Below are 23,702 nucleotides of genomic sequence, written 5' to 3' on the forward strand. Positions count from 1 at the left end.
ATTTTCTACTCATTTCTCTGCTTTTTTTAAAGGAAGAGGACCCATAGGACACTGCAGTTTGGGGAAGCGATTGCGATAAGCCTCTCATCCTGGCGGCGAATCAAGCTTTCTTGTTTGAAGGCAGCTCTCTCGAAGCCAATGCAACTTTCTAGAGTATAGCTTGCGTGATGAAGTCACTTCCATGCACGCAGATCTAAGAATGGACCAACGAGACATAACTGTTTGCCTTTTCCCTCCAAATCTTGTTATACAGTCACGTTGCATGCCTATGGACTATCGTCTCGGTTGTGCTACTGAATTCAGAAAGGTCACAGTTCGTAGTAACTGACGGAAAGTCATCGAGTAAAAAAGAATTAATATCTAGTTTTCCCCACGGAAGTGTGATAGCACCTACGCTGTTCCTCATCTACTAAACTTTTTCGATCTGAGTAGCACTCTTAGATTGCTTGTAGATAAGCGTCTTATTTAAGTCATCGGATGATAAAAACAAACTGAAAAACCATTTAGATACGATATCTATATGGTGTGAAAACTGCCAATTGAATCTAAATAATGAAAAATGTGGAGCCATCCACGTCAGTATCAAAAGGAGTCAGCTAAATTTCGGTTACGTGATAAATCACACAAACCTGAAGGCTGCAAATTCAAATTATGGATTACAATTACGAGTAACTTGGAACGATCGCAAAGATAATGTTATCTGTAAAGCAAGCCAAAGACTACAATTTTCTGACAGGGCACCAAGAAAACACAACAGGTCTACTAAAGTGACTGCCTACACTAAGCACGTATGTTCTCTTCTGGAGTACTGTTATGCAGTGTGCAGTCCGCATCAGACAGGATCGATGGAGGACATCGAAAAAATTCAAAGAAGGGCACCTCGTTTCGTACTATCGCGAAACAGGGGAGAGGGCGCTAAGGAAATGACACGTGAATTGGGGTGGCAATTATTAAAACGAAAGCATTTTCCGTTGCTACTGGATCTCCTCACGAAGTTTCGATCACCAACTTTCTCCTCTGAGTATAAAACCATTTTTTTTTGGTGCTCACTTAAATGGGGAGGCATTATCATCAAAATAAAATAAGAGAAGTCAGAGTCGCACAGAAAGATTTAAGTGTTCGTTTTTCCGCACGCTGTTTAAGAATGGAACGATAGGGAAATAGCTTGAAGGTGATTTATTGAACCTTTTGTGAGGCACTTAATTGTGAATTGCTGAGTAATCATGTAGATGTTGATGTAGATGAAATGAGTCCTGCCTGCCACCGAGATTATGTGCGAAGGGCTCGACCGATGAGTGTAACATGCCTAGCTGCCGATACCAACCTCTTGTATGCCATGGTGCGTTCAGTAAGCCAAGACTAGAAAACTTATACAGAGTTCCCCTGTATTAAAGTGAATAAAACGAAATAATCGCTAGTCACTGCGGCAATCACTGGGTATTCTCCCTTCCGAGTAGAGTTTTTCGAAAATTCTGGAAGTAGATTTAGATGAGGAGAAGTTTGGGCACCTGATGCGAGTAAGTCATCCGTCGTGGGGCAACCTTTTTCCTTTTTTCCACGCACATCACTGTACTCGGGTTGCAGTAGGATTTTTGGAACATATGCTGTTTACAAACATTGCGTGAATTATCTCTAGTAAAACGATCTGCTGACACATACTGAACACAGATTCAGAAAATATAGTTCTTGCAAAACACAATTAGCTCTCTACCCTCACGAAGTAGTGAAAGCAATTGACAAAGAATCTGAAAATGATTCCATATTTCTAGATTTGATTTCCAAAAGGCTTTTCATACTGTTCCTCACAAGCGACATTAAAATTCAGTAAAACAGTCTTAGGGAAATAGCGGAAAGGTCGGGGAAGAAGGCCAGTGTTCACTCTGTCTGCTTGCCGGGGGGTCTCATCCGAGATGTGGAGGAGGCCCTACCGGCGGCGATAGAGAGCACTGGGTGCACCCGACTGCAAATTGTTGCTCATGTCGGCACCAATGACTCTTGCCGTCTGGGTTCAGAGGTCATCCTCAGTTCGTACAGGCGGTTGGCGGAGTTGGTGAAGGTGGAAAGCCTCGCTCGCGGGGTGGAATCAGAGCTAACTATTTGTAGTATCGTTCCGAGAACCGATCGCGGTCCTCTGGTTTGGAGCCGAGTGGAAGGCTTAAACCAGAGGCTCAGACGATTCTGCGGAGAGCTGGGGTGCAAATTTCTCGACCTCCGCTATCGGGTGGAGAAATGTAGGGTCCCCCTGAATAGGTCAGGCGTGCACTACACGCCGGAAGCGGCTACGAGGGTAGCGGAGTACGTGTGGAGTGCACATGGGGTTTTTTTAGGTTAGAGAATTCCCTCCCTAGGCCCGACAAGACGCCTCCTGAGACGCGGCAAGGCAGGAGTAGGCAAAATGCAACAAGGAATAACAATATTAATGTGCTAATAGTAAACTGCAGAAGCGTCTATAGAAAGGTCCCAGAACTGCTCTCATTAATAAACGGTCACAACGCCCATATAGTACTAGGAACAGAAAGTTGGCTGAAACCAGACGTAAACAGTAATGAAATCCTAAACTCTGATTGGAATGTATACCGCAGAGATAGGCTGGACAGTGAAGGGGGAGGCGTGTTTATAGCGATAAGAAGTGCAATAGTATCGAAGGAAATTGACGGAGATTCGAATTGTGAAATGATTTGGGTGAAGGTCACGGTTAAAGCAGGCTCAGACATGGTAATTGGATGTCTCTATAGGCCCCCGGGCTCAGCAGCTGTTGTGGCTCAGCACCTGAAGAATAATTTGGAAAATATTTCGAGTAGATTTCCCCACCATGTTATAGTTCTGGGTGGAGATTTTAATTTGCCGGATATAGACTGGGAGACTCAAACGTTCATAACGGGTGGCAGGGACAAAGAATCCAGTGAAATATTATTAAGTGCTTTATCTGAAAACTACCTTGAGCAGTTAAACAGAAAACCGACTCGTGGCGATAATATATTAGACCTTCTGGTGACAAACAGACCCGAACTATTTGAATCAGTTAATGCAGAACAGGGAATCAGCGATCATAAAGCAGTTACTGCGTCGATGATTTCAGCCGTAAATAGAAATATTAAAAAAGGTAGGAAGATTTTTCTGTTTAGCAAAAGTGACAAAAAGCAGATTACAGAGTACCTGACGGCTCAACACAAAAGTTTTGTCTCAAGTGCAGATAGTGTTGAGGATCAGTGGACAAAGTTCAAAACCATGGTACAATATGCGTTAGATGAGTATGTGCCAAGCAAGATCGTAAGAGATGGAAAAGAGCCACCGTGGTACAACAACCGAGTTAGAAAACTGCTGCGGAAGCAAAGGGAACTTCACAGCAAACATAAACATAGCCAAAGCCTTGCAGACAAACAAAAATTACGCGAAGCGAAATGTAGTGTGAGGAGGGCTATGCGAGAGGCTTTCAATGAATTCGAAAGTAACGTTCTATGTACTGACTTGGCAGAAAATCCTAATAAATTTTGGTCCTATGTCAAAGCGGTAGGTGGATCAAAACAAAATGTCCAGACACTCTGTGACCAAAATGGTACTGAAACAGAGGATGACAGACTAAAGGCCGAATTACTAAATGTCTTCTTCCAAAGCTGTTTCACAGAGGAAGACTGCACTGTGCTTCCTTCTCTAGATTGTCGCACAGTTGACAAAATGGTAGATATCGAAGTAGACGACAGAGGGATAGAGAAACAATTAAAATCGCTCAAAAGAGGAAAGGCCGCTGGTCCTGATGGGATACCAGTTCGATTTTACACAGAGTACGCGAAGGAACTTGCCCCCCTTCTTGCAGCGGTGTACCGTAGGTCTCTAGAAGAGCGAAGCGTTCCAAAGGATTGGAAAAGGGCACAGGTCATCCCCGTTCTCAAGAAGGGACGTCGAACAGATGTGCAGAACTATAGACCTACATCTCTAACGTCGATCAGTTGTAGAATTTTGGAACACGTATTATGTTCGAGTATAATGTCTTTTCTGGAGACTAGAAATCTACTCTGTAGGAATCAGCATGGGTTTCGAAAAAGACGATTGTGTGAAACCCAGCTCGCGCTATTCGTCCACGAGACTCAGAGGGCCTTAGACACGGGTTCACAGGTAGATGCCGTGTTTCTTGACTTCCGCAAGGCGTTTGACACAGTTCCCCACAGTCGTTTAATGAACAAAGTAAGAGCATACGGACTATCAGATCAATTGTGTGATTGGATTGAGGAGTTCCTAGATAACAGAACGCAGCACGTCATTCTCAATGGAGAGAAGTCTTCCGAAGTAAGAGTGATTTCAGGTGTGCCGCAGGGGAGTGTCATAGGACCGTTGCTATTCACAATATACATAAATGACCTGGTGGATGACATTCACTGAGGCTTTTTGCAGATGATGCTGTGGTGTATCGAGAGGTTGCAACAATGGAAAATTGTACTGAAATGCAGGAGGATCTGCAGCGAATTGACGCATGGTGCACGGAATGGCAATTGAATCTCAATGTAGCGAAGTGTAATGTGATGCGAATACATAGAAAGATAGGTCCCTTATCATTTAGCTACAAAATAGCAGGTCAGCAACTGGAAGCAGTTAATTCCATAAATTATCTGGGAGTACGCATTAGGAGTGATTTAAAATGGAATGATCATATAAAGTTGATCGTCGGTAAAGCAGATGCCAGACTGAGATTCATTGGAAGAATCCTAAGGAAATGCAATCCGACAACAAAGGAAGTAAGTTACAGTACGCTTGTTCGCCCAATGCTTGAATACTGCTCAGCAGTGTGGGATCCGCACCAGGTAGGGTTGATAGAAGAGATAGAGAAGATCCAACGGAGAGCAGCGCGCTTCGTTACAGGATCATTTAGTAATTGCGAAAGCGTTACGGAGATGATAGATAAACTCCAGTGGAAGACTCTGCAGGAGAGACGCTCAGTAGCTCGGTACGGGCTTTTGTTGAAGTTTCGAGAACATACCTTCACCGAAGAGTCAAGCAGTATATTGCTCCCTCCTACGTATATCTCGCGAAGAGACCATGAGGATAAAATCAGAGAGATTAGAGCCCACACAGAAGCATACCGACAATCCTTCTTTCCACGTACAATACGAGACTGGAATAGAAGGGAGAACCGATAGAGGTACTCAGGGTACCCTCCGCCACACACCGTCAGGTGGCTTGCGGAGTACGGATGTAGATGTAGATGTAGATCCCAACAGATGTTTAGTATAGGTATCAACCGTGTTCGGTCTGTAATTTACATAACCTCCAGGACGTAAGAATCATGATGGCGGGTTGATAGCGCTGGACAGAGCAGAATCCGTGAGAACACGGACGTATTTACACCGATCACTGTTAAATCTCCAGTGAAAGAATGCTATATAAAATTTTAATGTTTGTTATTATCAAGTTTCGGGCCTCTCCAGTATTGACTCAGTTGTGCGACTGGATTTGTGACTTCCTGTCAACAAGATCACAGTTCGTAGTAATTGACAGAGAGTCAACGAAAAAAACAGAGCTGCTACCTGGCGTTCTCCGAGGAAATGTTATAGTCCCTCTGCTTTTCCTACTCTGTATAAACGACTTAGGAGATAATCTGGTGAACTGTCGTAGATTGTTTACGGATGATAGTGTCATTTACCGTTAAGAAAAGTTATCAGAAGATCAAAACCAATTGAAAACTGTTTTAGATAGGATTCCTCTAGGCTGCAAAAAGTGGTAGTGGACCCTAAATGATGAGAAGTGGAAGGTCATCACCATGCGTATTAAAAGTAATCCGTTAAATTACGGTTCACAGTGAATTATACAAGTGTAGACTTTCAATAATTGAATTATTTAACTAAGTACCTAGGAATTATATCACGAACAATTTAAGCTGGAACGACCACATAAATAACGTAGTGGGGAAGGCAAACCAAAGACTACGTTTTACTGGCAGAACATTTAGAAGATGCGACAAGTCTATTAAAGAGACTGTCAACACTACCTTTGTCGGTCCTGTGCTAGAGTACTTCTGTTCACTATAGGATGCTCGCCAGACTGTATTGACGGAAGATAGTTCGTGTGAAATAGTATGGGTAGAGGTTATACCTGACAATCGGACTAAACTGTTAATTAGATCGTTTTACCGCCCCCCCCCCCCCCCTTCCCGACTCAGAAGATATGGTTGCTGAACAGCTCAAAGAAAACTTGAGTCTTATTTCAAATAAGTACCCCGCTCATACAATTATAGTCGGTGGTGACTTCAATCTACCCTCGACAGGCCGGAAAAATTATATGTTTAAAGCCGGCGGCAGGCATAAAACGTCATCAGAAATGGTACTGAATGCTTTCTCAGAAAATTATTTTTAACAATTAGTTCATGAGCCCACTCGAAGCGTAAATTGTTGCGACAGCATACTTGATCTTTCAGCAACAAATAATCCTGGACAAATGTTTAGTATTGTGACGAAGACACGGATTAGCGACCACAAGGCAGTTGTTGCTAGGCTGAAAACCGTAACACCTACAACCATCAAAAAGAAACGCAAAGTATATCTATTTAAAGAAGCTGATAAAAATGCTCTTAACGCCTTTTTAAGAGACAGTTTCACTCCTTCCGATCTGATCATGTAAGTGTAGAAAAGTTGTGGAACGTTTGCAGAGAGATAGCATCGACAGCAATTGAGAGATATAAAACACATAAATTAATAAGTGAAGGTACTGATCCCCCATGGTACACAAAACGGGTCAAATCGTTGTTGCAGAAGCAACGAAAAAAGCATGCCAAATTTAAAACAACGCAAAATTCCCAAGATTGGCTAAGTTTTACAGAAGGTCGAAATATAGCGCGTACTTCAATGCGAGATGCTTTTAATAATTCCCACAACGAAATACCGTCTCGAAATCTGGTTATACATAAAGCACACCGGTGGTAAGAAGCAATCAATAATTTCACTGCACGGTAAGAATGGCGAAGTCACTGATGACAGTGCCACTAATGCAGCGTTATTAAAAACAGTTTTTCGAAACTCCTTCACGAAACAAGACGAGGTAAATATTTCTGAATTTCAGTCAAGGACAACTGCCAAGATGAGAAACATAGAAGTAGATATTGTCGGTGTAACAAAGCAGGTTAACTCACTTAATAAAGGCAAGGCCTTCGGTCCAGATTGTACACCAGTCAGGTTCCGATCAGAGTATGCTGTTAAAATAGCTCTATATTTAGCAATTATACTGGGTGTTACAAAAAGGTACGGCCAAACTTTCAGGAAACATTCCTCACACACAAATAAAGAAAAGATGTTATATGGACATGTGTCCGGAATCGCTTAATTTCCATGTTAGAGCTCATTTTAGTTTCGTCAGTATCTACTGTACTTCCTCGATTCACCGCCAGTTGGCCCAAGTGAAGGAAGGTAATGTTGACTTCGGTGCTTGTGTTGACATGAAACTCATTGCTCTACAGTACTAGCATCAAACACATCAGTACGAAGCATCAACAGGTTAGTGTTCACCACGAACGTGGTTTTTCAGTAAGTCCAATGTTTACAAATGCGGAGTTGGCAGATGCCCATTTGATGTATGAATTAGCACGGGGAAATAGCCGTGGCGCGGTACGTTTGTATCGAGACAGATTTCCAGAAGAAGGTGTCCCGACAGGAAGACGTTCGAAGCAATTGATCGGCGTCTTAGGGAGCACGAAACATTCCAGCCTATGACTCGCGACTGGGGAAGACCTAGAACGACGAGGACTCCTGCAATGGACGATGCAATTCTTCAAACAGTTGACGATAATCCTAATGTCAGCGTCGGAGAAGTTGCTGCCGTACAAGGTAACATTGCCCACGTCACTGTATGGAGAATGTTACGGGAGAACCAGTTGTTTCCGTACCATGCACAGCGTGTGCAGGCACTATCAGCAGCTGATTGGCCTCTACGGGTACAGTTCTGCGAATGGTTCATCCAACAATGTGTCAATCCTCATTTCAGCGCAAATGGTCTCTTTACGGATGAGGCTTCATTCCAACGTGATCAAATTGTAAATTTTCACAATCAACATGTGTGGGCTGACGAGAATCCGCACGCAATTGTGCAATCACGTTGAACGTTTGGGCAGGCATTGTTGGTGATGTCTTGATTGGGCCCCATGTTCTTCCACCTACGGTCAATGAAGGACGTTATCATGATTTCATACGGGATATTCTACCTGTGCTGCTAGAACATGTGCCTTTACAAGTACGACACAACATGTGGTTCATGCACGATGGAGCTCCTGCACATTTCAGTCGAAGTGTTCTTACGCTTCTCAACAACAGATTCGGTGACAGATGGATTGGTAGAGGTGGACCAATTCCGTGGCCTCCACGCTCTCCTGACCTCAACCCTCTTGACTTTCATTTATGGGGACATTTGAAAGCTCTTGTTTAAGCAACCCCGGTACCAAATGCAGAGACTCTTCGTGCTCGTATTGTAGACGGCTGTGATACAATACGCCATTCTCCAGGGCTGCATCAGCGCATCAGGGACTCGATGCGGCGGATGGTGGATGCATGTATCTTCGCTAACGGAGGACATTTTGAACATTTCCTGTAACAAAGTGTTTGAAGTCATGGTGGTACGTTCTCTTGCTGTGTGTTTCCATTCCATGATTAATGTGATTTGAAGAGAAGTAATAAAATAAGCTCTAACATGGAAAGTAAGCGTTTCCTGACACATGTCCACATAACATACACTCCTGGAAATTGAAATAAGAACACCGTGAATTCATTGTCCCAGGAAGGGGAAACTTTATTGACACATTCCTGGGGTCAGATAAATTACATGATCACACTGACAGAACCACAGAAACATAGACACAGGCAACAGGGCATGCACAATGCCGGCACTAGTACAGTGTATATCCACCTTTCGCAGCAATGCAGGCTGCTATTCTCCCATGGAGACGATCGCAGAGATGCTGGATGTAGTCCTGTGGAACGGCTTGCCATGCCATTTCCACCTGGCGCCTCAGTTGGACCAGCGTTCGTGCTGCACGTGAGGACCGCGTGAGACGACACTTCATCCAGTCCCAAACATGCTCAATGGGGGACAGATCCGGAGATCTTGCTGGCCAGGGTAGTTGACTTACACCTTCTAGAGCACGTTGGGTGGCACGGGATACATGCGGACGTGCATTGTCCTGTTGGAACAGCAAGTTCCCTTGCCGGACTAGGAATGTTAGAACGATGGGTTCGATGACGGTTTGGATGTACCGTGCACTATTCAGTGTCCCCTCGACGATCACCAGAGGTGTACGGCCAGTGTAGGAGATCGCTCCCCACACCATGATGCCGGGTGTTGGCCCTGTGTGCCTCGGTCGTATGCAGTCCTGATTGTGGCGCTAACCTGCACGGCGCCAAACACGCATACGAACATCATTGGCACCAAGGCAGAAGCGACTCTCATCGCTGAAGACGACACGTCTCCATTCGTGCCTCCATTCACACCTGTCGCGACACCACTGGTGCGGGCTGCACGATGTTGGGGCGTGAGCGGAAGACGGCCTAACGGTGTGCGGAACCGTAGCCCAGCTTCATGGAGACGGTTGCGAATGGTCCTCGCCGATACCCCAGGAGCAACAGTGTCCCTAATTTGCTGGGAAGTGGCGGTGCGGTCCCCTACGGCACTGCGTAGGATCCTACGGTCTTGGCGTGCATCCGTGCGTCGCTGCGGTCCGGTCCCAGGTCGACGGGCACGTGCACCTTGCGCCGACCACTGGCGACAACATCGATGTACTGTGGAGACCTCACGCCCCACGTGTTGAGCAATTCGGCGGTACGTCCACCCGGCCTCCCGCATGCCCACTATACGCCCTCGCTCAAAGTCCGTCAGCTGCACATACGGTTCACGCCCACGCTGTCGCGGCATGCTACCAGTGTTAAAGACTGCGATGGAGCTCCGTACGCCACGGCAAACTGGCTGACACTGACGGCGGCGGTGGACAAATGCTGCGCAGCTAGCGCCATTCGACGGCCAACACCGCGGTTCCTGGTGTGTCCGCTGTGCCGTGCGTGTGATCATTGCTTGTACAGCCCTCTCGCAGTGTCCGGAGCAAGTATGGTGGGTCTGACACACCGGTGTCAATGTGTTCTTTTTTCCATTTCCAGGAGTGTATTTTCTTTCTTTGTGTGTGAGGAATGTTTCCTGAAAGTTTGGCGGTACCTTTTTGTAACACCCTGTATACAACCACTCGCTCAAAGAAATACCTGTACCTAAAGACTGGAAACTTTCTCAAGTCACACGAATACTTAAAAAAAGAAGTAGGAGTAATCCGCTGAATTACAAGCCTATATCAATAACGTCGGTTTGCAGTAGGGTTTTGGAACATATACTGTATTCTAACATTATGAAGTATCTCGAAGAAAACGGTTTATTGACATATAATCAGCGCGGATTCAGAAAATGTCGTTCTTGTGAAACACAACTAGCTCTTTATACGCATGAAGTAATAAATTCTATCGACAGGGGATGCCAGATTAGTTCCATACTTTTAGATTTCCAGAAGGCTTTCGACACCGTTCCTCACAAGCGTCTTCTAACCAAACTGCGTACCTACGGAGTGTCGCCCCAGTTGTGCGACTGGATCCGTGATTTCCTGTCAGAATGGTCACAGTTCGAAATAATAGACGGAAAGTCATCGAGTAAAACAGAAGTAATATCCGGCGTTCCCCTAGGAAGTATTATAGGTCCTCTATTGTTCCTTGTCTATATTAACGACATAGGAGACAATCCGAGTAGCCGTCTTAGATTGTTTGCAGATGATGCTGTCATTTACCGTCTTGTAAAGTCATCAGATGTTCAAAACGACTTGCAAAATGATTTATTTAAGATATCTGTAAGGTGCGAAAAGTGGCAACTGGAACTCAGTAAAGAAAAGTGTGTAGTTATTCACATGAATACGAAAAGAAATCAGACAAATTTCGATTACAACGGTAAGTCACACAAATCTGTAGGCTGTAAATTCAGCTACATACTTGGGTTTACAATTACAAATAACCTGAATTGAAACGATCACAGCCGGCCGCGGTGGCCGTGCGGTTCTAGGCACTTCAGTCCGGCACCGCGTGACTGCTACAGTCGCAGGTTCGAATCCTGCCTCGGGCATGGATGTGTGTGATGTCCTTAGGTTAGTTAGGTTTAAGTAGTTCTAAGTTCTAGGGGACTGATGACTTCAGATGTTGAGTCCAATAGTGCTCAGAGCCATTTTAACCATTTTGAAACGATCACATAGATAATATTGTGGGTAGAGCAAACCAAAGACTGCGATGCATTGGCAGAACACTTAGAAGGCGCTACAGGTCTACAGTCTCTTTAGACTGTTTACACCACGCTTGTGCGCCATATTCTGGAGTATTGTTGTGGGGTGTGGGATCCGCATCAGGTGGGACTTACAGATAACATCGTAAAAGTACGAAGGAGGGAAGCTCGCTTTGTATTATCGCGAAATAGAGGAGATAGTGTCACAGAGGTGATACGTGAATTGGGTGGCAATCATTAAAACAAAGGCGGTTTTTGTTGCGATGGGATATTTTCATGAAATTTCAATCACGAGTTTTCTACTCCGATTGCGAAAACTTTCTGTTGGCACCCACCTACATAGGGAGAAATGATGATCACAGTAAAATAAGAGAAACCAGGGCTCGCGCAGAAAAATTTAAGAGTTCGTTTATCCTGCGTGCTGTTCGAGAGTGGAACGGTAGAGAGATAGCTTCATTGAACCATCTGCCAGGCACTTTATTGTGCATAGCAGAGTAATCACGTAGAAGCAGATGTGGAAGATACCGAAAAAGTTAAGTGCAGCTCATTTGGTATCATCGCGAAACAAGGAAGATAGTGTCACGGACATGATACGTGACTTGAGGTGTCAATCATTAAAATAAAGGCGTTTTTCATTGTGGCGAAATCTTTTCCCGACATTTCAATCTCCTACGTATTAGTTCGAATGCGAAAATATTTTTATGATACCCGTCTATATAGTGAGAAATGATCATTGTAATAAGAGAAACCAAAGCTCGTACGGATTAATTTAAGTGTTCGTTTTTCACACCCTCTGTTAGAGAGTGGAAAGGTAGAGAACTAATGTGAAAGTGGTTCGACAAACTCTGTGTCAGGCACGTAAGTGTAGAGCATTTATGTTGATTTAGGTGTAGAAAGCGCTAGAAACTCCATCTCTATACAGAAGGGATGAAGGCAGATGTGTTGCTGACATCGTCTTACGCCTTTTGCCTTGAGTCGTTTTATTACTGATGTTAGATTAGTGGAGCGTGATTTGGCAGCTATTCTTTGTTTGGATTCTGAATTCCGTTTAATTCTTTCCCAATAAACATGCATTGTGAGTCATATGTATAGGAATCGTAAAATATCCATCTGAAGCGGTCTAAAGTGTAATTTTTCCGTAAAACGTAATGTAAGGGTAAAGCTAAAAGATCATGTATTGAGGGTACTACTGATAAAACATAAACACTATATCGGTTCATGCTTGTAAGTTGGTCACACTGTCATGACAGTTATGACTCCTAGATTTAGAACACTATTGATTTAGACACTACTGACAAAATCATGTTACGTAATTGATTGGTCCGCCATGTTTTCGATGAGTGTTAGGTGCTGGATTCTCCCCATTTCAGAGTTCTTGCTGCTCTATAAATACAGACGCATAACAGTATATGGAAATGTATTGCAGTCGCACCACGCTGTTGGCAATAAGCCGCTGGAAATTGTAGTAGCCCTGAAATACTTGGACCGATCTAAACAAGAATTACTTATCACCTACATGACACTTTTCGGGAAAAGATTCCGATTTTGAAGCGCAGTTTTCGTGCATTATTTGCAGTGTTTTTTGGGCGGCGCTCCCTACGCTATGCGTCAGAGTCCTATGTAATATTAAATCACAGATGCATTTAGAAAATCAACAATACCGGGGTACTCCTCAAGTGGTTGGGTGAGAATTAATTTCTCTATTCATACAAAAGAGCACCAGGTTAAGGGATACTGTGAGAAAGTAAACACACTCAAAATTAGTGGGAGATAATACCAGGCAATTGGATAGATTTGCTTTTGCTATCCCAATTTGTCGAGAACTGTCTGTAATGGAAGATTTTCATAATGGTCTGTCTTTATCCATGTGCATAGCAAATGAAAGACGGTAAAAGTGATACAAGGAAAAACAGTGTTGTTGAAGGACTATCAAAATTTTATTTTTTATTTTGGCCTTCGTTTCCTTTGTTTCTCCACGGAGAACAATTCTAGGTAATAATTTGGCTATACCTTGTAGAAACAATTTGGCTGTACCTTATCGGAGGTGTCCAGTGACAACCCAACTGACAATATGCCTCAATGATATGTGTTAGCGGTTCTTCGCTGTCATGTGGTAATTATAGGAATCCACCAATTTTGTAGTTGTGGAATGAGTTTAACGCTATGGGAAAATAAAGAGCCGGCCGGGGTGGCCATGCGGTTCTAGGCGCTACAGTCTGGAGCCGAGCGACCGCTCCGGTCACAGGTGCGAATCCTGCCTCGGACATGGACGAGTGTGATATCCGTTTGTTAGTTAGGTTTAATTAGTTCTAAGTTATAGGCGACTGATGACCTCAGAAGTTAAGTCGCATAGTACTCGGAGCCATTTGAATTTTTTTTTTTAAGTAAAGAAGGAAAAGTACAATGTTGAACGCCTGCCCACTTGTAATTGGAAATATACCCTGGAATATATATATATATATATATATATATATATATATATATATATATATATATATATATATATATACTCCTGGAAATTGAAATAAGAACACCGTGAATTCATTGTCCCAGGGAGAGGAAACTTTATTGACACATTCCTGGGGTCAGATATATCACATGATCACACTGACAGAACCACAGGCACATAGACACAGGCAACAGAGCATGCACAATGTCGGCACTAGTACAGTGTATATCCACATTTCGCAGCAATGCAGGCTGCTATTCTCCCATGGAGACGATCTTAGAGATGCTGGATGTAGTCCTGTGGAACGGCTTGCCATGCCATTTCCAACCTGGCGCCTCAGTTGGACCAGCGTTCGTGCTGGACGTGCAGACCGCGTGAGACGACGCTTCATCCAGTCCCAAACATGCTCAATGGGGGACAGATCCGGAGATCTTGCTGGCCAGGGTAGTTGACTTACACCTTCTAGAACACGTTGGGTGGCACGGGATACATGCGGACGTGCATTGTCCTGTTGGAACATCAAGTTCCCTTGCCGGACTAGGAATGGTAGAACGATGGGTTCGATGACGGTTTGGATATACGGTGCACTATTCAGTGTCCCCTCGACGGCCAGTGTAGGAGATCGCTCCCCACACCATGATGCCGGGTGTTGGCTGTTGGCCCTGTGTGCCTCGGTCATATGCAGTCCTGATTGTGGCGCTCTCCATTCGTCCCTCCATTCACGCCTGTCGCGACACCACTGGAGGCTGGCTGCACGATGTTGGGGCGTGAGCGGAAGACGGTCTAACGGTGTGCGGGACCGTAGCCCAGCTTCATGGAGACGGTTGCGAATGGTCCTCGCCGATACCCCAGGAGCAACAGTGTCCCTAATTTGATGGGAAGCGGCGGTGCGGTCCCCTACGGCACTGCGTAGGATCCTACGGTCTTGGCGTGCATCCGTGCGTCGCTGCGGTCCGGTCCCAGGTCGACGGGCACGTGCACCTTCCGCCGACCACTGGCGACAACATCGATGTACTGAGGAGACCTCACGCCCCACGTGTTGAGCAATTCGGAGGTACGTCCACCCTGCCTCCCGCATGCCCACTATACGCCCTCGCTCAAAGTCCGTCAACTGCACATACGGTTCACGTCCACGCTGTCGCGGCATGCTACCAGTGTTAAAGACTGCGATGGAGCTCCGTATGCCACGGTAAACTGGCTGACACTGACGGCGGCGGTGCACAAATGCTGCGCAGCTAGCGCCATTCGACGGCCAACACCGCGGTTCCTCGTGTGTCCGCTGTGCCGTGCGTGTGATCATTGCTTGTACAGCCCTCTCGCAGTGTCCGGAGCAAGTATGGTGGGTCTGACACACCGGTGTCAATGTGTTCTTTTTTCCATTTCCAGGAGTGTATATTAGAGTGACTAACATAGCTACTTTCTGTGACCGGAGTGTTCAAGTCGCATCCTGCTGTATCTTACTGACGATACTTCGCATATCGCCCATATCCCAATACAATCGGCCTATTTGCCTAATCTCTGATGTGTGGGAACTTAGACCATTGCAGACCAGCAAGCCTTTACCGGTTTGTGGCTCCAAGCTTTGAATGTCTGGTTGCAGACTACGCATTCCAGGTGGCAACAGTAGTTGATGTTCTAAAGCGGCACAAGTCTCTTCCGTCTCACTGAACGGCCTTCTGGCGCCTGCCGTCAGCGTCTCATTCTTTGTTTGGTGCTGATCGAGTGTCTCGTCTCAGGACCACGCGTTTCGTTTCGTCTAGCGGGATCATTACCGCTGCGCCAAATTGCGGAAGCTGAAGGATTCTCAACGAACATAAATGTAACTTGGCCGATGTCCATCTATATAACTGATCAAACAGTGAAGCTGTTTTCTCACACAGAGGTTTGAGATTTGCTTCTCATTACGGCTACGGATTTTTCTTGTTGAATATTTGGGCGCACACAAGCGAGTGAAGATATACCAGGAATTACTTGGAGAAATACAGACTACACTTTCCAAAGCTGCCACAAACAACATGAGCCTCCAACACTGTCTGTCAGTCACTCCCTAGACACAGGAGAAAACGGCGATAAGTTGGTTGAAAACATAACAAACTTCGTTTTTCTATTTGTATAAAATGCTACGAAGTCTGGAACTGCGGGGATGTAGTTCATATCCTCGAAACCTCACGAAAAGAAAGCAGACTTTTGAAAGATCCTGTGGAAGGGTTATTCATATAGAATATATGTTGTCCGCAGCCAAAGTGCATAGTTTGTTAGACACACATTCTGTTCGTGAGTGTGGTGTGGCGCCTTCCTGTTTAGCCTCCGTTGTCCTTAGTTGTGATAGTGAACAACACAAATTTTGTCTTGACGCTAGTGATGTTCAGAGAGGTTGTTTAAGAGACATTTCTGATCTACTGTGAATTTCGTTTTTGGGAGGGGGAGTTGAAGCTTTTGATGTACCAGGTGAAACTGCAGCCTTATTCATGTAACACCAAGCTGTTTTGAGCGTGGTAGATATTCATTAGCTCACAGATGTCAGTTGCGTGTGTAAAACAATATCACTCTGTCGCCTCATATATTTACTAAATGGAGCAAAACGTCAGAAATATAGTTGGCCAGGGATGCATTATATCAAGGGCTGTCACAGTGAGAGGGAATGCACAGTCTATGAACGTAAATAAAAACCAATTTTAACACAGAGTTACGTTTGTTTTTAAATGGTAAATTATGTTTTTCTACTAAAATGACAACTAGACGTACATTTTGTGACGACGGACTTGGTTTCAATGTTCTAAACCTCATAACCTGGAGTACGTAGGCTATACTTTAAACGCTGGTAATAGCGCCACAGTTTCTCCCGTAATTCACAGAGCATGGTTGTCCACTGCAGCCTTAAATATAGTGCAGGAAAACCGTATTACCGCATTACAGCACAAATTGTGTCACAGTTTCCACTACTTGAAGTACAAATATTTCAGAAAGTACGAGGCTTAGAAGAGTGAAAACAAGTCTTCGGCCTCTAATTGCACCTCTAATTTTCATTTCCTTAAAGAAGACATACATGTGCCGTTTAAAAAATAAACCAAACTTCGTGTTGGAAGTGATGTTTGTTTACATTCATGGATTATGGGTGTCTGACCATTGTGGGAGCCCCTGATATAAGTGCAGCCCTGGCGAATTGCTTTTTTCACGTTCTGTTTCGTTTCGGAAATATGTGAGAAGGGGGAGGTATATGGGACACACTAGGTATATACAGCGTGATTTAACTGCGCCTACCACTGGGTATTACTCAACTGGCAATACCTTGAATAACCACATGCGAGATTTTCAAATTCTCTGGCTCTCTGCACGCAAACTATCAGTCCGCATGTGAACTATCAGTCCTACAGAAAAAAATGGACATCTTCGTAGGAAGTTTAATGTAGTTAAATTTTTTACTGGGATATGTTTTCGATTGAAGCTTTTCTTACTCAAGGAAAACCCGTTTGAAGGTCACCCTTGTACGTTGTTATTCAATAACTCGAAAACTACGGTCTCTTGAGCTAATAGTTTTGCATGTGAGATTGTGGAAGTCTTGCACGTGGTATCTGAAGGTGTGGCGGGTACCATAATCAGTGTCGTGTGTAAGAGAGAGAGAGAGAGAGAGGGAGAGAGAGAGAGAGAACCGAAGAAGGACAAAAAGTAATCGGATTCAGTTTTTCTGGGAATCCCTCATCATGAGGCATTGAAGCAGTCTGCAAAGGTGGCCTACAGACTGATGTGGTCGCAAAGTTGAAAGACACACACACACACACACACACACACACACACAAACACACACACATTCACATTCACCGACACGCAGAGAGTCGAATGGGCTACAGTGCTCGACTACCTCACCGGTCTCCAGGAACAGTGGAGGGCAAAAAAGGAGAAACGGACATGGAGACAAAACGCCTGCAGCAGGGATGAGCGCCCCGGGAAAAGGAAGGGCCTTATTGTTAAATAGATGAGCAGCTGAACAATCAGAGTGCATTGTCACTGCTCGGACATCCACGTGAGTGATTAATGACGGAGGCCGTAACTATGACGGACACGAAAATAATGGGCCCGGCGCGTCCTTTGACGGAGGCGGCGGAGGTGGAGACGGGGGCGACCCGCGGCTACAGAAGAAGATCGAGCGGCTCTGCACAGGAGGCCGCTGCCGCTGCCGCTAATGGTTGCTCGCCAATAATGAGCGATGACTAATGCGTATTGTCTCGGCGGACATTCGCCCAGCCGCGCGCAGTAATTATTATTATTGGAACGGCGAGCCGGAGGCGATCCACGACTGATACGGGCGAGCGAACTGCTTGTCATTGGAGAGGCATTGTGAGACGTCTTCACAGGAATAGCAGGTGTCTTTCTCCTCCACCATCTCCACCAGTCTCCCCTCACCTTTCTCTCCCATCTCGGCTGTTGCTGGCGGGGGCTGACTAATTGGTTTGGGTAGCTGTATAATACGGGCGCTTTGTTGTGTCTCCTACATTTCGTCGAGAGAAGATGGAACGACAAAAATATTGCATAAAAAGTAATCTCTGGTATACGTGGTTTAGCGTCAGTTGTTCACTTATTTACTGTGGACTGTCGCTATATCACGGGAGGTGGAATGCACCAGGTTTCCACTACGGGTCAGCAGGCAATATAGAATAAAAAGTGATCTTGCACTGGGTTGAAGGACGATATTCCACTTGTATTCGACGTACTGGACAATTAGCGAATCCTATAGCGTAATCCTCAAATGGAATTCATTGACGTGTCCGCCAGATGACATTACATCTGTCCTCAGGTGGTGGCGTACACAGTCCACTTGAAAGATACAAAGCCAAGATGGGCTACGGTTAACACAAACTTCACTGTGGAGGTGGAAGAAAATGCGTGCCTACTCTGTCAAGAAGTTCTGATAGTAAACTAGAATGGTAATGTTCTATATGTATTCCACAGAATTGAAAACCAATGAATATTGTAGTGAGGCCATCAACTGGCATCCAATTTACGTTCCTCGGCTCAAATGTGACAATTTAGGCTGCGACGTCCTAGACTTGTTCCAAAATGTTGTAAACTGTAGGGTGCTCTTAAAGGGTGAGGAATGCACTACACATCAGAGGCTATTACCTAGCCAGCAGAACTTTTTTTTGGAAAAAAGTAACTTACGCTAAGGACAAAACACACACCCATCCCCGAGGGAAGATTCGAACCTCCGACGGGGAGAGCCGCGCGAATCGCGGCAAGGCACTCCAGACCTCGCGGCTTCCCCTCGCTGCCTTTGATTCAGCTTACCGTCAGGATGTTTAGTTCAAAATTTTTGGGCACCAAGTGTAGCCTATTTTCCATCTTTTTATGATGCGTAATGCTATGGCACTCTGGCCGTCTAACATCACGACAGCTTCGTTCTGCACTCATTTGTTTCTAGTCTGACAAACTCGCAGGCACCCCCTATTGTGCCTCGACTTACCCGCTAAATCATACGAACTTAAACCCATAGAAAATGTCTGGCATCATACGGAAAAGTGATGAAACATAGCGGTAAGTACTCTGCACATAGCTTAGCTCTGCGTAATCTAAACATCAGTGAGTGACTTCAGCTAGTTACGGCATACATGAAGAAACTTGTGTACTGTCCTCCTCGCTGAACTGAGGCCATTACCAGGCCAGAGGCAGTGTTACACGGTATTAGCGTGATGTCTCCTGAGGGTGGCTTAAGTTTTCCCTGGGGAGCTAAAATAAAACTTTTACAGCGTGTAACGGGTACAAGTACAGACATCAAAATTCAAATGGCTCTGAGCACTATGGGACTTAAGATCTTTGGTCATCAGTCCCCTAGAATTTAGAACTACTTAAACCTAACTAACCTAAGGACATCACACACATCCATGCCTGATGCAGGATTCGAACCTGCCAGCGTAGCGGTCGCTCGGTTCCAGACTGAAGCGCCTAGAACCGCTCGGCCAGTACAGACATATCTATAAGTGGTATCATGTACACACGTCGGTGTGTTGGTTGTGTTTTCTTTTTAGTGAACAGTCTTCTCTCAAACACATCTCACTTACATCTACATCTACATCTACACAAATTCTCCGCAAGCCAAGATACGGCGCATGGTGGAGGGTACCCAGTACCACTAATAGTCAAAAACATAATCTACGACCGGATGATTTCTGTCCGAAGTGGACTACCGCTGACAGTATAGACTAACCGTTTTTTATTCAAGGCCACACTTCAACGCCTGACCTGCTGCCCACAGCCAAATAAGCAATAATGGCTTCCACATGTTCTTGGAGGTACTAACCAACCTAAAAACATACTACACCAAATAGCCGTAATTATAAATCTGCAAATGCCGTAAACCTCGATGTAGTGTTGTTCAGTACTCTGTCCCCAGTCATCAACAGAAATATCTACTCTTATACCTGTTAAACCACGCAGATAGTCTACGCATCTTGCACTAAATGCCACCCAAGCTAAGAAATTGTCATAGCGCACTTGAGATACTTAACTTCGTACAGAATTATCAGTTATTTTGTACAGTTCACTGATTCTTATCATTTTAATGTACCTAATGTCTGGCATTAAGTTTATTTCAGTCATATGATTCTTCTCGCTGCTGAAATTTTCTCGAAATATTGCTTCATCATTTTTTACAACTGTTCAGAAGTCTCGATGAGTGCTCATATAACGCTCTTCGTATTTGTTTAGTTAAATATTTCTCAACTGATGTTGAAGAATGTTCTTAACGCTTTGTCTAAGCCGCGCCGGGTAGCCGTGCGGTCGGAGGCGTCTTTCCCCCTAGGGCATGGGTGTGTGTGTGTTGTCCTTAGCGTAAGATAAGGTAAGTTGGATTAAGTAGTGTGTAAGCATCGGGACCGATGCCCTCCGCAGTTTCGCCGCATAAGAACTTACCACAAATTTCCAAATTTTCTTGTCCAAGACATCCAGGTAGTAGGTTTTCACCTTCTATGATAGTGAGATAATGGGCTGTTACAGGGTAACATTGTCTCATTTCCATTCAGGAGTAACCTTTTATGATTTTATAAGAAACTGTGAAAGAAGATTTTATTTTGTTACAGATTGTTTCATTGTTACTCAGATTTTTCACCTATAAAAATATACATAGTTCTGCACAAGTTCTACCAGTACTGGAAACATTTTTCTCCTTTTTGATGTTGCTACGTCGAGAACATGGTTTCGGAAGGATTCAACAGCTTCTTGAGGTCTTGAAAATCACTGTCCACGCGTGTTTTGTTTGACATTAGGGAAGGAAAAGAAGTCGTTTGGCGATAAACTAGGTGAATACGGATTATGAGATTAATTCCACGTTCTCTTCTGTCAAATAATCAGTTGTTTCACATTGTGTGCGACAGCTGCTATGTTGAAGAATGTTTCGGCGTTTTCGATTGCTTACCCGATTTCATCGATGACTCGTGGGGAACAAACCGCTGTACACCATTCAGCATTAGTTGTTCTTCGCTCCTCCAAAGCGGGTCTGTTCATGAGGCGGCTGGGAGACCACGAGCACTCACATTCCCTGACCGTCTGCGTAATGAGCGCTCGCGGTGAACCGTGGTTGTCAGACGTCGTTTGTGTAGCCTAGGGGAATGCAAACTGTGCTCTGTCTTAGTAGCAACGACAGTATGTTAATTTCGCTGTAGTTTTAAGCGCATGCCTATATGCTTAAAGTGGAGAGTAACTCATTTAAAACCCATGAAAAGCAGCACTACGGCTGGTTTAGAAAGCTACATTTAGAACTTATAGACCTGTTTCATAATAAAATATGTCTTGTAGAGTCGTTCACAAAGTTTCCTTTAACGTAAATTTCCACAATTTTACGAAATTTCAACCACGATTATGTCGAAGTTCGCAAAATGGCTCAAATGGCTGTAAGCACGATGGGACTTAACATCTGAGGTCATCACTCCCCTAGAATTTAGAACTACTTAAACCTAACTAACCTGACACCACACACATCCATGCTCGAGGCAGGATTCGAACCTGCGACTGTAGCAGCAGCGCGGTTCCTGACTGAAGTGCCTAGAACCGCTCCGCCACAACGGCTGGCCGATGTTTGCACCTAAAGATCTGTGCGAGCAGCTTTTATCGGCAATAAAGAGAACCAAATATTGCTACGGAAGCTCAGTGACACACTTCAGTGTAAAAAGCTTATCTTCCAATTGCCAGTGCTGAGAAAGTGATACCAGACACTGATACTTCGGTGAAAAGTAATATAATTAGTTTACATTGATATCCAGTGTTTCTATGTTTAACGATTGAATAAAATAGCCACGAAGTACTTGTTGATGCCAATTTAAACTTCTTCTGAAAACAACATCCATCATAAGGCTGCATCAAGCGTAAAAAAATGTCATTTTCGCAATTAGCTGCCTCATGTTCTTTGCTTCAGCAACCAGAAGAAATGAACGTTTCATTTCACTGTCATTTTTCGTTAATGCTACAGTTTTAGGGAGTAAATTTTCGACGAAAAGCATTAATTAGCTAGCCTGAAGCTATACATCTCCGTAGAACTATCAGTGGCCGTGGAATGGACTCGTGGACGACAGTTCTTGGTGCCGAGCTGCCTTGTATCTATTCCTCCAGTTCGCACGAGCAAGCCTATGACCAGGCTAGCTCTAAAGCAATGATCTCGGGCTGCCCAGTGGAACCATCCAGTGTAACCAAACATAACAAGCCATCACTTTCTCGGAAGTGATTCACAAACGATCCACCTTTGTTGGTTTTGGTTCATCCTGGAACACGCAAACAGTTGATTCCTCTTAGTTTCCAGTTTGTACGAATACATCCAACATTCGTCTCCTGTCACGATGCTGCATACCGATTTCGTATTTCCTCAACAGAACTTTCTAAGTATATCTTTGCACCGTGTGATGCGAGCCTGTTGTGAAAACTGAGGAATTCGTCAAGAAAATAACATTTTCACAGCTAAATGTTCACACAAAATTAAATGTACTGCCGAAAAACGCTTCCATGTCATGGTAAGACACATGTCGATCCTCTTCATTCATTCTGCCCACAGATCGGTATTTTTAAAAACAACAATGTATTCTGGCCTACCTTCACGAAGTTCCTCATCGTCGGAAGACAACCACAACGAAATTCCGCAAAACAAATTTCAAACAGTCCTTTCTGAAAGTGATACAATGCCAAAAGTTGAATAAAACGATTCTAGAAGCTGTTGTGTTAGATTTTTGCTTAAATCTTAAAAAATCATCCAACGTACACGGACAAGCTGAATTTACAATATGAAGATACCGATTCCAACCTCACACTGCACCACAGTGTTGGAGTATTTCACTATGTGTGTTTGCAGATGTTGCATTTGGGCTAACGTAGAAGCAAATTACCTTAAATTCTCAGTGAGTGATCCTTTTAGTCATAGTATTACACATTATGTAAACATATTATTTGTCAAGCAAAGTTTGTCATCTCATCGTCTGTTTCAAAACAGAAGAGTTGACCAGCAGCAAAGAATGAGATTTATTTGTTTCACATTGTAGTTTTGCCTCGCACAATCTTTTAAATATGGAATGAGTGATGTGCAAATCTCGAAGTTGTAGACATTTAATAAGAAAGGTATTCCAGATAGAAAGTAATTGTACAAAAACTAAATATTCGTCACCTGACTGAAATAAGACAGTTAGTTTCTCTGAAAAGCATGGTGTTGAAAGAAAACTCATTCTACTTGTAAAATAGGCAAAATTGTAAAGTCTAGAATTTTTGATAGATTGTTTGGAAAGCATTTACACAATAGCAACGTTTGAGTTTAAGCATTACAACTATCATTCCCAGAAATGTATGATTTTGTTATAATAGAAAAATTAATTTAAACGTATTGTAACTGGAAAAGAATGTTGTTCCAGACCTCTTAGGCGCATAACAATGGGCAGTAAATAGACAGAACGAGCCCGGATCAAGGGTCTTTTGTTGTATAGTTTCAAGATGTTTTAAAATACTTGCATGTTAGTCC

This window comes from Schistocerca gregaria, chromosome 1 (assembly GCF_023897955.1).
Source record: "Schistocerca gregaria isolate iqSchGreg1 chromosome 1, iqSchGreg1.2, whole genome shotgun sequence".
In the NCBI taxonomy this organism is placed as follows: Eukaryota; Metazoa; Arthropoda; class Insecta; order Orthoptera; family Acrididae; genus Schistocerca; species Schistocerca gregaria.